General features: G+C 47.6%; 1 protein-coding gene across 1 annotated transcript in view; it reads left to right on the forward strand.

The window, feature by feature from the left end:
- The window catches only part of LOC119383613 (dual specificity tyrosine-phosphorylation-regulated kinase 4), a 321,020-nt gene that overhangs the window by 130,522 nt on the left and 172,769 nt on the right, over positions 1-17,729 (forward strand). The gene's annotated exons all lie outside the window — the stretch shown is intronic.

Raw genomic sequence — 17,729 nt, forward strand, 5'->3', positions numbered from 1 at the left:
GCGTGCTACAGCAGTGCGTAGTACACAGAACACAAGGTAAACACCTACAGAGAAAACAACAACAAAAAAAAAAACGTCGTACAGTGCGTAAGCGCAGACTGTCACCCAGGGCGAGCATACCTTTCATCGGCAGATTGCGCTTCTCTCACTAGTAATAGTAACGTTGGATGATCTTCGTGCATCGATTCAACAATGAAGAGCGTATATATTACCAGTAAGCTGCAATCAACGCATTTTATTCGCCGACAGTCGGCTCAAACAGCTCACAACGAAGCGCCGCTGCGTGCATTTGTACACGCGCCGCCGACCGTCTCTCCACACTAACGCGGCGACGGTGCTACCTCCTATAGGTCGATCTTGCGGCGAATAGAAAAGCCACTCCTCCAGCTTTCGCTGTGACTGTGCTGCGCGTTCCGCGCAGGCCTGGCGTCATTTCTTTCTTTTTGTTTGTTGTTTCGTTTTCCCGATGCAAAACAACAACAACAAAAAGATCACAACTTGTCACACACCTTCATGTTTCCAACAAGATAACCCGTTCGAGATATACAACGAATCAAGACGCGCGCGCACACAGACAAACACACACACACACACACACACACACACACACACACACACACACACACACACACACACACACACACACACACACACACACGCGCGCGCGCGCGCGCGCGCGCGCGCGCGGCACGCAGACACACAGAAACACATTCCAAAAGGAAGTATGTCGTGTTTCCACTCCAAAAGGAAGTACCAGCAAAGACTGAGCTCAAAGGATTTCCGCGTTGCGGCAACGCAATCCGAGCAATGCCTCGCGAGGCTTCTATGAAAGCGTAAACAGGCGAGCTGTTTGTTCCTAAAGCTCGACAAGGAGTGCGTGTGTGTGCGCGCGCGCGCGTGTGTGTGTGTGTGTGTGTGTGTGTGTGTGTGTGTGTGTGTGTGTGTGTGTGTGTGTGTGTGTGTGTGTGTGTGTGTGTGTGTGTGTTGGGGGGGGGGAGGTGTAAGCGATATCTGGAGGCACTCGACATGCCGCCCACATTACAATCGACCCTGGAAGAACAACCGGGGAAAAAAAAAAACTCCAGGCGACGCGAACCAACACGGCTGATACAACGCCGCTGCTGCAGTTTCTATATATATATATATATATATATATATATACGAAGCAACAAGTATATGGCGCTGAGTGACAGGCCGGTTATTTGGCGCTTCCTCAACGTAACGCTTCGTACGTGGCGGGCAGCGCCGCCGCCGCCGCCGGTGGTGCCGACGTCAATTCGTGATTCACACCGCATTGTGTGCGTGCTGAAAGGCTATGCAAATGGGCGGACGTTTTGACACACTGACGCGCGCCGCCACCTTATCGCCAGGTTCCATTCCTCGTTCTCTGTCTCTCTTTTTTTTTTACTCGCGAGGCCAAAGTCGTATCACTTTTTGAGCCACAGCCCTTCCGTGCCGTTACGAACACGTTGCGAAAGCTCCAGTGGACGTTTGCAATATGCGGCTTGCTGCGATATAGTCACCCATGCAACCTTGCAAACAGTGTAGTCTATGTATGTGTGTGTGGTTTTCAGTGTATAAATCATAATCATCACCCAGCTCCTGGAGTAGCATGTCAGGCGAATAGCCAGGCTAACATCTCCAGCTTTTCATTGAATCATTTCTCTCTCTCTCTCTCTCTCTTTCATCCATGCAATGGCGCCGTTGTACGTATGATACTGGACGAGGCGCGGCAATCCATATAATGGGCGATGATTCTAAAAGCCACAGCTGCGAACGTATTGCCGATGCTGTCACATGTGTAGTCGGCGTCCAAAGTTCAGAGAACGTGAGGTCTACAAAAAATACTGATTTTCTCAGCAATTTGGGGCTGTATTCAGTCAAACTGCATATTACACGTTGTGAGCGCGTTTAAGAGCAGGCCGGAAATGTAATTTTAAGCTATACCTACCGAAGCAGATGGAATATTTAGCTTTTTCTTGCGTCTCGTGGTGCTTTAACTTGTGACTCTGACTGTATATACGTGTATACTGAATGACGCTGCCGCTTCGAAACACAGTGAAGCGGACGTCTTGTAGAAACAATGTGTTTAAAACAATGCCATCCGAATGTAATGTACGCGTTAGAACATTCTGTTTAACATCATAATTGGCTTCTTCATATGCATGCCTTTGCATGCGTGCCAATAATTTTGTGAATACAAGCCGAGACTTTAAGAAACAGCCACAGCAATGTACCTTTTCTGTCTGGAACGTCGTGGAAACAATTTTTCCGGCCTTTTATAATTAATTGTCCTCCTACGTGTCGTCTGTTTTCGCTAATTTATAAAGTGGAAACGAGCGAACACAATTTATATCATACAATTCTTTTAAATAAAAAATAACGCCGGACTCATGCATTTCCGTTAGCCGGTCGGCCACCACCCCATCCAAACACGTGTCAGCTTTTCGTAGTTGTCCAAGCACTGGAAACGGACACTGACGGATGACTTCCGGGAGCATGCAGCTTCCGTGTTCTTTACGGCAGAGCATGTCCCACGAATGAGGGATGCTCTAGAACACACGCAACCGCAGTTCAGAGAGCCATATAGCGCTTTTTCTTGTATCCGGTATGATGAATCTTCAAGCGTCCCGTTTGATAAACGCGAACCTTCATTCTACAGCCGTCCCAGCGATAATCTTCAACGATCGGCTGAAAAGGGAGGGTATGTATACATGTAAGCGAATGGATCAGCAAATTAATCCAGAGCCCCGCCACGGTGGTCTAGTGGTTATGGCGCTCGAGTGCTGACCCGAAGGTCGCGGGATCGAATCCCGACCGCGGTTGCTACATTTTCGATGGAGGCGAAAATGTTTGAGGCCCGTGTGCTTAGATTTAGGTGCACGTTAAAGAACCCCGGGTGGTCGAAATTTCCGGAACCCTCCACTATGTCGTCTCTCAATCATATCGTGGTTTTGGGACGTTAAACCCCAGATATTATTATTAAAGTAATGCAGAGCCTCGTAAAGTAATCGAGTCGCCGATTCGTGTCACTCACTCAAACGCGCGTGCGAGCGATGTGGTCTATCACCTTCGAAGGGTGAAGATCGGATGCTGTACGTTGCACAGATCCCACAACAGGCTGTCCGCAATACGCCTTCTATAAACGCGATAGGCTTCGTTGAACCGCACACCCACCTCGTGACCGGTACAAAAAAAAGTTGAACGATTGAAGGCAGGGTCAGTAAAAGTGACGAAAGAAAAGTTTCGAACACAAGCAGGCAAGAAACTAACCGCGCGATCACTTTTTCCTCCCGTCCATCATCGGATCGACGCTTCGGGGGTGCGAGGAGCAATCAATGATCGAAGCGTGCCGTATCGATTATAGCACACACCGCGCCAGGCGTGCGCTGTGTACGAGGTTCCTCTCTACAGGTATATATCGGTGAAGAAAGAAACGGAAGGATACGCTGGCCACGACGTATGTCCGTAGCCCACCCGTCCGTCGTCTATCTGTCTGCGGTGACCTACTTATGACGCAGCTATGGGGCCATTGGCTCCCAGACATACGATGTTATACGATGCACACTATATATCGCCCGCGGGTCGTGTACTGAACTCCATCACTCCTCTCTCTTGAAGCACGACCGGAACGGCCGCACGCATATAGTGGATATGTACGCTGCTGTTGCTGCTGCTGCCGCTACGACAAAAGCAGTAGTTCCTCGTCCGGCCGTACATCCGGGCCTGATTTCCGGCCGCCTCTATGGATCGTTCGTGGCGTAACGGAGACACCGAAGCCCTCCCGCGCTGAAATCGGCCCGGCCTCGTCCCGCCCGGATATGAATGCGGCTATAGCCACGGGTGTCGCCGTTCATGGCGCGTATGAGTCTGTATTTTGACCCGACGATTTGCGTACTGCCGTGACATCGGAAACGTAGACGGTGCAGCGCTGATAGCGATATCTTGTGGAGATTGCGGACAGCTGAAATGATGCGTTCTTTACGCTAGGTGGTCTTTATTCTTAGCGGGAGAAGGAAAGAACGTGAAGATTCGCTATAACGGAATAGCCTTATTCGCTATACCACTTATTCGAAGTCCTCTTCTTCTTCACCCAGATCAACTGGACGAACTCCGGACTGAGATATTCGGAATGTATATTCCATGTAGCACCGTATTCCGCTTATAGTACGAAGTGCGAAGCGGAGATTCTTCATAGTACTGCTCAGTGAGTTTGCTCATACCAAACTGCTGAAGTACAACTCTTGAAAGGTTACTTCGCCGCACTGTGACATCTCCGTAAAAAATATGCCATAGTACACTATGCAAGAACACCAGCGCTAAAGAAGACGCGACTCACCTTTCCTAGTCCTTGTCTTTTTTAGTGCTGTTGTTCTTGCATAATGAATTATCACCAACTAGCCCAGTTATCTCTTCTAGTGCTATAGTACACGTTACCTTCCTTTAAGGTGAATCATTACCAACTTGCTCAGCTTTCTGTTGTTCTTGGCACCACACTTGCATGCACTTCCTCTAAGTGATGGTGAAGTATAAATGCAATAGAGCCAGCAAGAAATAATCGCGAAGCGTATAGGTGTCATCTCACCGACCTATCTCAGTGTCCGAGTTCAAAAAATGCCAAACGGTGGTCCTCTTACCATTCTCATCGTGGAACAGTGGTTGACCGGGGAACATTTTTCTTAACGCAAAGTAAGAAAAGAAAACAGCTCCAAAACCTCATTCAGATAATATCGTCCACGATGAAATAGCAACAAAAGCGACAATGTTGTTTTTGTGTTTCTGAGACGGTCTTTGTTAGAAGCGGAACAAAACCTAACGTAAACTGTGTACAGTACCCATCATTTATAATTTCTGAGCGTCGGGGTCGGTCTCCGAGCGCCGTATAACTGCCACGAAATAATGGTTAAACCACGCAAATAAGGGTGAGGGTTTGCGAATGCCAGTGATTATCTGACCGTGAAGCAGTTTCTTCGGGGCGTAACAAAACGAGATAGGCAAAGTGCAGCGCTCCACCGTGTCCAGAAAGGAAATCAAGAGAACATACAAATGCAGACGCGGGCACGAGCACGCATACATAAAGATAAACTCGCAGGCAGCGCATACAAAAGACCGTTTTTTTTCTGTTTTTTTTTATTTCACAGCGGGCGTGATACGACAACGCAGCTCAACCAACAGTACACCGCACGCAGTACTCGCTTCCCGCGTTTATTTTTTTTTTATTTCATACGCGGGACGGAGCGCGCTCTCGGTAAATGCACGATGATGGGAGGAGAAGGGGGTTGGGAGGTAGAGGAACGCTCACGGTTCAGCGATTGAGACCCGAATCGAGGTAAACAAGCACAAGCAGTCACGAACGAACAAACAGGCGCGAACACGCGGGGCACACGCCATCAGAAACGGGGAAGATTCCGACGAAGCGGTGAGACGAAACAAAAACGAGAGAATAATGTTGATGGTGGGAGGGAGGGGACGGAAGGCTAATCTGCGCGTTGAGCGAAACGGACAAAAAAAAAAACGAGCGAAGAAATTAGAAAAAAGATGAACCGAGACGAGATGGGTGGGTCTTACAGCTAGGAAAACAAAACAGGGACACTGCTTTCGGCTGAGAGACCGAGTTTGCGGACATTTCCACAAACATGCATGCTCGCGGTTTGTATACCGGCGAGCGTGGAGGCATTGCGGAAGACGACGTGCGAGGACGTAAAAAGAGTGAAACATATAAACGTAAGAGGCTGGCTTCCGCAAATACGACGTATGCATAGTATATAAGAACGAGCTCGGTGTATCCAGGAAGCGAAAGGACTCGGAACCCATCGCGTCGCTTGCCATCGGGGTCGCTTCCTCCGCTCATCGCTAGTACGCACGCATACCACATCTGTGTACGATGCGCTGCGTACGTATGTACAGGGTGGTGCCTCGGCGCAGAGGGAATGAAGAGCAGCAGCTTCCAATCAGAGCGTATTCGTTGTACACGTTCCTTTTCGTGTGTCGTCGTGCGCGGACACAAAAGAAAGACGCAGTGATGCGATGCCACGGCAGCACACCGTATAGTTTGGCGGTGATGGCGGTGTTGAATAGGTCGCGCGCTCGCATGCAAGCTCCGGTGTGGGCCGTTTCGTGTCACCCGCAGCATCAGCACACCGTCTCTGACACGCAAGCAAACACACACGCAAACACAAACACGAGCGCACACGCATGCGCAGACTAACACATACGCACCTACGCTGTAGCGTCACACATTGTCGCAAACGCAGAGAGACAGCGATAGAGAAAGAGAGAGAGCACATGCATCATCAAAACACACGCGCGTCCCAACAGCGCTCGTATACAAACAAACAAACAAACAAACAAACTTGTACGCACATGCAAACACCGGAATGCCACACCTTCTCTTGCATTGTTTCGTTAATATTCGCATCACGATGTCCAGCAGTCATTCATCTCTCTCTCCATCTCTCCATTCCTGGGTGTGTTGGTTTCGTGCGCTGTTTTCAAGGCACGGTCTCCTCCTCTTCTTTCTATGGTGTCCTCGCCTCCTGTCACGTCAACGAGACGCCTGCGGTGGGAGCCGCCTCCGCGCTGAATTGGACGTCAGCCTGCAGGTCCGGCAGCACAGTTTCAGGGGACGTGTCGTCGGACGCGTCCAATTGTCCAGAGGACTCACTGCCTATAAATAGAGCCGAGTTGCGATGTTTGCAGGCGCTCTTGCGCGATAATGGGGCGGAAAGGAGAGAAGAAAAGTAAAGGCAATTGGAGGTTGAGGGTCTTGCTGACAGGGGCAGGGTGCAGGTCGAAGGCTATCGTTTTCAGCGTTCCTTGCTTTGCGTATCGGAAGATAACTCTTGATAAAGAGACAATATCGCACCGAATAGATGTAGCTTGATCAAAGCTATCGATCTGGTGAAGTTAAATTCGTAGCAGATGTGTTGGTGGCGTCTTTTAATCAGTGCATTCATGCTGTTCATGTAAATAATATGACTGGGGGCTTTTTTTTTTTTAAGAGTTCTCTGGCTGGTGTTTTGTATTTCCAGCCATGCTCGCACGTGCACTAAAACTGAGAGGTAATCTTTGTTGTTGCTGTCCGATACACCGTTCACAATTTTACGTTTTTTTAGGGGCGAAGCTCCTTAAGGCGGCACCCGTTCGTCCCTCGTAGTCGTAGTCGTAGTGCGTAACCAGTCTTACGCTTTGACCTCCAAGGTGGTGCCGGTGGGAGATTTTTCCTGTGCGTTGTTGAACAATAAAAAATTCGCAGCGGTAGCTAAAAGCCGACTTCTTCTGTCTCTCATTCCCATTAGCAGCCATTCTTTACCTCCAAGGTAGTGCCTGGTGAGATTTCTCCTGTGAGTGATTAAACAATAAAAATTTTGTTCAAAACGCCGTTGATTGATGAAATAAACCAACGGAAGACGCCAGATGTTTTGTAAAAGCAAAACGGAAGAACGCCAGATGTTTCTAAAGCAAAACGAAAAGACGCCAGCTGCTTAACGAAAGACGCCAGATGTTTTCTAAAGCAATGGTTTTCTAAACAATGAAAATTCACAGCGTACATGTAAAATTAAAGTGAGCTGCAAGTCGTCATAACTCATCCAACCTTTAGTATAAACGCGCCCGATCTCACGTCGGTGATGATGTGCTGGGCAGAATTCGCGGAAGATTCACGGTTTACCGATGAACCTCCGCAGCTTCGCCCACTCATCATCATTCACTCCGTGGATATGCTGTGATTTTTTTAGCACACCGCATCTTTCGCGTAAATTTTACATACGCTTTTTCTACAACTACCTGATTATTGGACAATACACCACCCGCCACGGTGGTCTAGTGGTTAAGGTGCCCGACTGCTGACCCGCAGGTCGAGGGATCGAATCTCTTCCACGGCGGCCGCATTTTCGATGGAGGCGAAAATGCTTGAGGCCCGTGTACTTAGATTTAGGCACACGTTAAAGAACCCCAGGTGGTCGAAATTTCCGGAGCCCTCCACTACGGCGTCTCTGATAATCATATCGTGGTTTTGGGATGTTAAACACCAACAATTATTATTATGGACAATACGCCATGCCGGATTCGTGACACGTTTAACAACCATCATCATCGGCGCTTACGCCTCCCAGCTCGCTAAAATCCTTATGTCTTTTAGCCGAAGTTCAATCCAATTAGGTGCCGATAGAGGTCACTTGATCCACACTTCAGTCACCTCATGCCACGTGACTCATATCTCCGCGTAATGCCGAGGTTGTCGGTTCGTATGCCACCGGCAACATATTGTTTCTTTTCTCCACTTTCATTACCATTTTTCTCATAATTATTCATTTAAATTACAAATTTCAAATAACGCTCACTATGCTTTCCATTGCTTCATTATCGGTTGACGATAGGGCTGTGTGTCTAAAAAAACTGACCCGTCGTGGATCAATTCCCTTTCGTTCATTCTCCTCGCGTGTATAAGTCTTAGCTCATCGCATGCGTCCGCTGTATGCGTAATACCTTGTCCTAAATACGTGAATTACATCCTGGAGCGCTTTCCATGAATTCATTTCCCGCGTTCCGACACGACAGCGCTTGTGTCATGTCATCCTTCGTCTTTGCCGCGCTGTTAGTTTTAACCGTGAAGACCGCACACACGTTGCTATGGCGCTCGCTCACGCGCGAATCGTTCGACGCTGAGCAGGACGCCGGGAAGACCAGTACTGCAAGTGTTTTAGGCACCCACGCATTCGCACCGACCTCGCACTGCGCGAAACAGACGCGAGCGGTGCAGCGGGAAATATAGGAACCACGCTAACTGAGAGTAGACTGCAAATGAAAGAAACGGGCAGTGCCGAGATAGAGAGTTGCGCGCGAAGGCCGCCTCATCCTTGGTGGGCCGAAGCGCAAACACCCCGTGCCGTTTATTCTGGACACTCGGAGAAGTATAACTCCGAAACGGGATGCTGGGTTGGGTGCAGGCGCGAAGCGTGCACATTTATGTTATACGTATAGTAAACGAGTCGGAAGGGGCGCAGCCTGCATAAGCTGCTCAAGGGCGATGCCTTCACGTAACGCGTCCATCTCTGCCAACGCGCAGACTTTTGGCACGCGCGCAGTGTGATTGGAGACACCCTCTCCCTTCACCGCCGCCGCCTTTACCCTTACTCGGTCTTCATGAAGGCGCCTTGTGTAATGGTTTACGTCAAGCCATGATGGATGGCAGCAGGCCGCCGACACCAGCCGAGAGAGCAGAGAGTGTTTCCCTTGCGGCGTGGACTGAGGGCGTGAGCACCCTTGCGCGCTCATGCACAAACGAACACACATGCGCGCACGCGCATGTACGCACGCGGGCGTACATTCACGCATGCGCCAACACACACACAGACACACGCACACACGCACGCATGCATACACACAAATACACGTACACATGCAGACGAGGCGTCCACGCGCAGACTTGTAGAGTTGCAATGTAAAAAACAACACTAAAAAGAACATTTGTTCGCTGTGTTTCTTTTCATCCACCGACGAATTGAGCTTATCCGCAGTGCATTAATTGTTTCGCAAGGCTATACCCGCCTCGAAGCAAGGCTGAACGCTACGTCGGCCTTCGTGCGGTCAGAGCTCGATGCTGGACACAATATGGAGTGGGTATACGGCAGCTATACTTCATTATAATCGGTGCGATGTTATAGCTCAATACATTGCAACTCTTTGCAACGCCCTGCGGTAAGTTTCCTGCGTTGTAATATTCTTTTTCTTTTTGGGCGGAGGGCAGAAAGACCGTGATTAGTGTGGTCGGAGCACCAAATAATCCTCAGCGCTGCTATAACACGCAATAAGTAAATGTGTCATACGTAATTGTCTGTTTGTTTATTTTTTAATTGTATATTTCACTCTCTTTTGAACGCACAAGCCGATGTTTAATTATCTTTCCAAGAGGGACAACCACGAGCGAATATTCAATGGAGACGAGAAAAAAAAAGAACACCAGCTAGTCATCGGTATCGAGTTCCGAAAGCTGAAAAACTACAGAGCTCGCAAATATTGGACACAAGCCCTCATTAGTCATCGAACGACTAGATGTCCAGAAGATTAGGGAGGCCGTGCACTGCGAAAACATGTCCGGCAGTAATACACGGGACGAATTCACGAGGCTTTTTCGTTCGTAATTTCAGCTTGTCATTGGCCGGTAGTCTTCGCTGATGATATGTCCGACATCTCGATTGGCCAGCTGGCGGATGCTCTTACAAACAGTATTCGCGTTAGGTGTGTGTGTGTGTGTGTGTGTGTGTGTGTGTGTGTGTGTGTGTGTGTGTGTGTGTGTGTGTGTGTGTGTGTGTGTGTGTGTGTGTGTGTGTGTGTGTGTGTGTGTGTGTGTGTGTGTGTGTGTGTGTGTGTGTGTGTGTGTGTGTGTGTGTGTGTGTGTGTGTGTGTGTGTTTGTGTGTGTGTTAAGAATTCCCATCGAAATTCCTTCCAATTTGCAAAGCCTTCCCACTCTCTTCCGTGTTCCTTCTTTCCTTGGTCAGGTGGAAGTAGCCATTTCAGTTTGACGAAGCCAATAGGCCAACAAGAAGCAAGAAAATTAAGGAGGAAGAGAAAGGAACGAGGAGGGAAAAATGGCGGACGCTGCGGGACAGTTGCCTGCGTATATTGAGAAAGACCAATGCATCGGCACTAATATCACTGCTTGTTGCTTTAAGTGGCATTTGTAGCTTGCCCCTCCGAGCCGCCAGTATAGGCACTAGCATTGTAGGCTCGCCACGTAATATTTCAGATTTCATGCCTGTTAACAGGTTAAGAGACACACAGGCAACCCGCACATCGTGCACATTCGGAGCGAAGCGCAAGTTGTCAGTCTCGACCATCTTCAGTGCAGCAATAACGACTCTTATAACCTATAAAGAGGTTCTTAATTCGGGGTACAGGCAGCTTCATTTGTAGGTTATGTCCAATACTCCAGAGAACGAAACAGCACAGGGCCGAGCAAGGTGTGGCCCCGTAATTGAACGAAAGTGGGGCCGCGAATCGTGGAGTTGACCAGCGTGTGTACGTATTTCGCACTAAGTGGGCGGCGTTCCCAGCCTGGCGGTCACTGGCGCAACCATGGAGTCACGGGAAATTTTTATTCAAGCGCTATTACATAGTCTTCCACACTTTTGTCCAGAACGCGGAATCGGTTTACAAGAGTGCGAAGAAACTTACGTATACGTGCATTGACGGCTTTTTTTTTTTTTTTTTTTGTAGTGCACCGGAAGCCGGAAGAACGCAGGATACGCACAGCATTTAACCCGGTACCATTAACGTTGCAGCAGCTGCTTTTATTACTCTTTCTGTGGTCTGCAGCGCAGTACTCGGGCGTGACCAAACATCGAGGACGTATGTAGAAATTAAGCGTTTTAAGTTGCCATTTGTGGGTAATGACGGCGTAGCATCCGCACTTGCACAACCAGTCACCGATGACACGCTTCGTATATATCAATGAAACGTTTATGTATTTATTGGCGTTCTCTGTTTATCAGGCTGCACAAAGACACTCCTTTCTTGTGGAAAACTCCGAATCGTTCTTCCTCCAAGCCATTTATCTTACTACTTCAGCGTAGCGATGCATCAGAACATACATGCACGTCTACAGGTGTTTGCGCAGTTCAATGATTTGGTAATATGTTCTGCGTTTCTAGTATAGTAGAGGGCTATGTATAGTTAAATGTCTTTGATGCCGTACACCACCCTAGACGGCCGGACTGTGACACTGTGTGTGTGTTCCCCTTCTCTGCTCTTTCTCTCCCTCTCTTTCTTTACTCTTCTAACTTTCAGTCTCCCTTGTCACTTTCACCTGTGTAGGGTAACATACCGGTTATTCTAAACCAGTTAACATCCCTGCCTTTCTTCTCTCTTCTGTTTTCTTTTCTTTTTGAAAATCGCTTGCGGCTAACTTCGCCATTGGCAGGTTCAAACGTCTCGAACAGGAAAGGTATACTCGACGGCTTTAATGCCCATTGATTCACTGACACATCTCGTACAGCACGCTTTCAGCAATGCACATTCGCAAAAATGTTTTTGCGTCGCGTTGTGTTCGAGGTGACCGCTGGCATGAGAATGCGTAGCCTGCCATGAGTTGCATTATACACACTTCCTTCTCAACGAAACGTCCTGTACACGAACGAATAATAATTTTTCTTGGTTTCACACAAAACACGCAGCTGCCACTGCTGACACACCAACTCGGGCCGTCCGTTATTCCGTCTTGAAGCCCATCCGCATTTTCCCAATGACAAACCACACAAAGTGAAATTTCACGTTTCCCCGCAGGAGATAGAGGGACCTCTTATGAGTCAACATGAATGATGAATGAACGGTGACGTGTGTACTTACGCGTCACACTTATAAAACTAGAAAGCTACGCTTATCAGTACAAAGCACTACAGTGCTTTCTTTTTTTTTTTCTTGTTCCCTAAGATGCTTCCATCTTCCCATAATGGGTACATTTTCACTTTCATTCTTTTTGTTATCCTACCTTTTCTTCTTATTTCTGCAGTGGAGGGCAACAAACCGAATATTACCGCCTGGCAAACCGCCCCATATTCATCCCACCGTTTTCCTTCTCTTAATGCACGGGCTGTGACCGATACTGGCGCATCACTGGAGTTTCCCACCAACCTACACAGCGATTGTGCACAGAGAACGCCCATCTGCTGAATGCGCTCATCATCTTCGGACCGACTGACAAAGCGCACTCATCCGTAGCTTTGTTCTTTCTGGTCCCCTTTCGGCAGCGGTGATTCATACTCGGAGGAGCTCCATGGCTCTCCGAACACGCGCAACACGTGTTACTTTCCCAGCTCCCTATATACTGTAGCGTCAGAACCGTTTTATCACGAACGCACGCGAAACCCGGAAGAAGGCCAACGCGGGGAAGCATTCAGAACCGTTACGGTGACCTGCGTCGGTGAACATCTGTGGGGCGTTGTGAAACCGTTGGGGATGGCTACTATACGCAAAACATCCGAATTAATCGCAAACGACGAGAAATGGGAGTTTGGGAGCGTAATAATACGTATAATGATATACTGAGATCATCTGCGTAGCCAGGGAAGAGGGGTGGAGTGTTCACCCCCCTCCCGATATTCTTCAATCGGGCACGTGTATATATAGACGCACACATGCATTCACACGCCCGACCATAGCTCAAGAATGGTTGAACACCCCCCCCCACCCCCCGAAAAAAAATATTCTGGTTACGCCCGTCACCGAGATACATACATTGAAGAAGCTACTAGCCATTGGTTTAAACAAAAGCTTTGTCCTCCCCCTCCAGAAGACATGCGACATACGAACGCCTGTCGTACATACATACATACATACATACATACATACATACATACATACATACATACATACATACATACATACATACATACATACATACATACATACATACATACATACATACATACATACATACATACATACATACATACATACATACATACATACATACATACATACGACAGCTGGGTTTCCAGCTGTCGAATCTGCGAGGCTAGTTGCTGGAAATGACGACTCAGCAGACCGTATGGGCGCCGAGAGACAGTGCAAGCGCAGAAAGTAGCGTGGGAGAGTGCCAGCAGACGTTGCAGGGGCACAATGTGCGCGCGACGGCTATGAATTAAGGATGGCATATACTAGGGGCGTCGCTGAACGCTGGCGCGAGGCATACGCGAGAAGAAGAAAGCAAAGCGGCGGCGTTCATGACGATTTGATTGCACCGTACCACCACGAACCGTAGCGTCCATGGCACTAGGCGTACCGCACGTAGGTTTTCCGGGGACGTCGTTCATGACAGAATCGGGAAGAGGCACATACGAACGGCCCTAGGCGCAATTCCGTCCCCCATCACTATATTCAAGGCAATGTGCCATCACTGTTCGGCGTTTCGCCACGTGCCGCGGCGGCCGGCGCGCGGCATGAACGTTTTAGCGTTGCCGCGTTGCGTCAGATCGTATATGGCGCCGCGTCTCCTCTCGTCAGCTCAGCCGCCACGTGCGTGCGCACGTAACCGCCCTGTCGTTTTGCAGCGCGCTCACAGTTTCGTCACTGCCAGGATGTTTCGATAAAGACGGTGCTCCGCGTTCGCACATAAAAAGAAAAGCAAGAAGAACGTTCGTTGCGCGCTCTGCGTTATAATTATCCTTGTTTTTTTTTTTTTTAATTCAGCATTCTACGACGGAGCTCAAGTGCGCTTCCTGCTTCTGGGACCTTGATGTCTACAATCCTCTTTGTGCCTCTGATCTATCTATCTATCTATCTATCTATCTATCTATCTATCTATCTATCTATCTATCTATCTATCTATCTATCTATCTATCTATCTATCTATCTATCTATCTATCTATCTATCTATCTATCTATCTATCTATCTATCTATCTATCTATCTATCTATCTCGCTACCCTTTTATCGCTTCTCAAGAAACCTCTCCCATTATCGTTTATCCAGTACATAGGGTAACATACCAGATTTTCCCTACAAGTTAAATTCTCTCGCTTTCCCCTCTCCTTCATTTCTTTCCCTGATCTCCCATCCATAGCACTACGAAAGCGCTCTTATCAGTGAAAATTGATCTTTCTAGCTCTATCTCTCTGGGTGGCTCGGTAATTTAATAGAAGTGCGTTTGCTGGCGCAAAACATGCCGCCGCTCTGTAACTACTTTAATATCTGCTTGTTATAGCAGCCTTTCCGTTCTTCCGTTGGCGCTGTAGCTGCCAGATTGAGTAGCCACCATTAAATCCGCTAATCTCGTTCGTTCGGTTGAACTTGCTATCGGAGGAAAGACGCGGGCCAACGGATTTATCTTTAGCGATGGCTCATTTACTAATCCCTCTATCTTCGTTCTGAATTTCGATCACGAAGTCATTATCTGTTCACTTTCTCTCTCGAGAAAACTCACCGCGCTCGTCTTTTCTACACTTTTCATGCAGCGTTCGTCTTGAATAACCGGGCTAGTGCACGTATTGATCGCAAAGCCAGCTAGTCAGCTAGTGATATCGATTAATGTATCTTTTTTAATTGAGGATACTCCTTATCTCGCATATATAACGATCCATATGCTTTGACCTTGTTTTTAAATTAACGCGCGTACTATAATGAAAGCAAACATAGCCGCGTCGCTGAAGCGACGGAACGCATCGACGTCCGGCTAATTAATATTCAAGAGAGGATTACTTAGACCTGTCGGCGCCAGGACACTTTGCGCGGCTATATGTACATATATGCACACTGCGACGCGAAGCTGCTTTCCGTGTTAACTTGTGAATTTGCGACCTTCTTTTGTTTACCTTCACTGTCGTGCTCGCTAAATCGAAGTCGTCGGTCGTCTGCAGGAAGTGTGCTTCTTATTGTCGCATTTCTCGCATCTTTATAATTTTTTAAAGGAGTAAAATAGCGTAAGTGATGCCTATGCATTTGACTGCGCAAGAGTGCGACCACGGTCTTGTGTCTCAATGTTGTACTTATTTACTCTGTCCTATCTGTTATTACCTTTATTTCACAAAGTCTTTATAAACTCTTTTAATTCTTTCTCTTTCTCGAGTTTAGATAGATAGATAGATAGATAGATAGATAGATAGATAGATAGATAGATAGATAGATAGATAGATAGATAGATAGATAGATAGATAGATAGATAGATAGATAGATAGATAGATAGATAGATAGATAGATAGATAGATAGATAGATAGATAGATAGATAGATAGATAGACGGACGGACGGGGACGGACGGACGGACGGACGGACGGACGGACAGACAGACAGACAGACAGACAGACAGACAGACAGACAGACAGACAGACAGACAGACAGACAGACAGACAGATAGATAGATAGATAGATAGATAGATAGATAGATAGATAGATAGATAGATAGATAGATAGATAGATAGATAGATAGATAGATAGATAGATAGATAGATAGATAGATAGATAGATAGATAGATAGATAGATAGATAGATAAGCGTTGCATTTCAACTTATGTTTTTTTTTTTCGAAAATGTCAAAGCAGGTAGGAACATTAAGAACACATCCCTAATACCACCCACGGCTCTTTATGGCACCCCTTAATCAACCTTACTGTTCGGAACCAAATAAACAATATCTGATTCACAGAGTTCATTTTGAAAAATCGAAGAGGAAGGGCGAGGTAAAGATGCTATTGAGATGCGTTCAAGATGGTGCTCGCATCATCCAAGTAAGTGAACGAATCTCGCACGCCAGCAGCGACTGACCAACCACATTTTCCAATAGTGTTGCGGAGACTTCGTGTGGGGTCGGCACTTACTCCGCCGGTCACACATGCCTGGCCACAATATCTCCATGGGCCATTTCCGGATATCTGCCCATACTGTACAACTGAAGCGCCTGCGGCTACCATCAAGCGCTTGTGGACATGCCCTGGCCTGAACCAGACTCGACGGCGCTACCTGAGAACAGTGGGCCTTCATCCGACGAGACCACCAGTCTAAGATTTGTGGCTGTATGGGCCCCACCTAGAGCCGTGTTGATGTATAAAGCGGAAACCGGCCTCCATGTATATATTTAATTCTGTATGCCATTGGGCAAACTTTCTAAATTAAAAAAAAAAGGATAAGCCCTCATATCACAAGGAACTCGAACGCATTAAGGGAACCACCATCACCACATTCGAAATGTCATGAAAACAACTTCGCGTCTGAAATAACTTGTACAAGAGATTTATTAGTTTCTTTCTATTCGTCTCTTCAATACAGCAAGAGCAAAATTAGCTTGAACATCTGCGCGCCATATTATCTAATAGAGTTTTGACGTATAAATGATTGCTTGCCACAACTTGCCCTTTGTTGTGTATGTGTGTGGCACGTTGTATTCCAAAAACCCTTTTTTATTACGTTCTCGTCGTTTCAAAGATGACTTGTATCTGTGTGTCATATACCCTCTTTTATGACAGTGCAAGTGCTCGTTTCAAAGAGCTGCGTATTTGTGTGTTTAGAAAAGCGTTTGACCTTTTACAACACTCTGTACTCTACTATGGGAAAGTAGTAAGTTGACCTTGATAATTAGACAAGCACTACAACACAAGCATTTGTGAAAAAGCGTGTTTATAAAGCGGAGACGATTTATAACGCTATGTGCTGTAGTATGGGCGAGCTCAGGGGCGTAGCCAGAAATTTTTTTCGGGGGGTGGGGGGGGGGGTTCAACCATACTTTATGTGTGTTCGCGCGTGCGTTTGTATGTGTGCGTGTATATATACGCAAGCAAAATTGAAAAATTTCGGGGGGGGGGTGGGTTGAACCCCCCCCTTGGCTACGCCCCTGGGCGAGCTGTAAGCCATCGCGGATCGTAACGTGAGGTATACGTCTAGTCAGACCAGTATAGGCAAACGAACACGGGCTCTTTCAAACGAACACGGGCTCTTTTGCTGAGGCGAAAGCTTCGCATGCCTTATCAAACCCAATAAGTGACCACCGGCGTCGGCGACATCGGCGTCAACACGAGTGATGTAAAAAATCATCATCACGCGATGAGGTCACCCTAAGACGTCATCATGACGTCACAGGTCGCCAAGACGTGACGTCATCATTATGTCACATAACGTGGCGTAACGCGATCACGTCATCACATAACATCGTTGCTTGGGGAAAAATGGGCACATCCCGGAGGCACTGCGAAACCACGTGAGGGGAAGAAAGCTTCCAATGCCTCTGATCCCGGAGGCCGTGCA

This window comes from Rhipicephalus sanguineus, chromosome 2, assembly GCF_013339695.2.
Source record: "Rhipicephalus sanguineus isolate Rsan-2018 chromosome 2, BIME_Rsan_1.4, whole genome shotgun sequence".
NCBI lineage: Eukaryota > Metazoa > Arthropoda > Arachnida > Ixodida > Ixodidae > Rhipicephalus > Rhipicephalus sanguineus.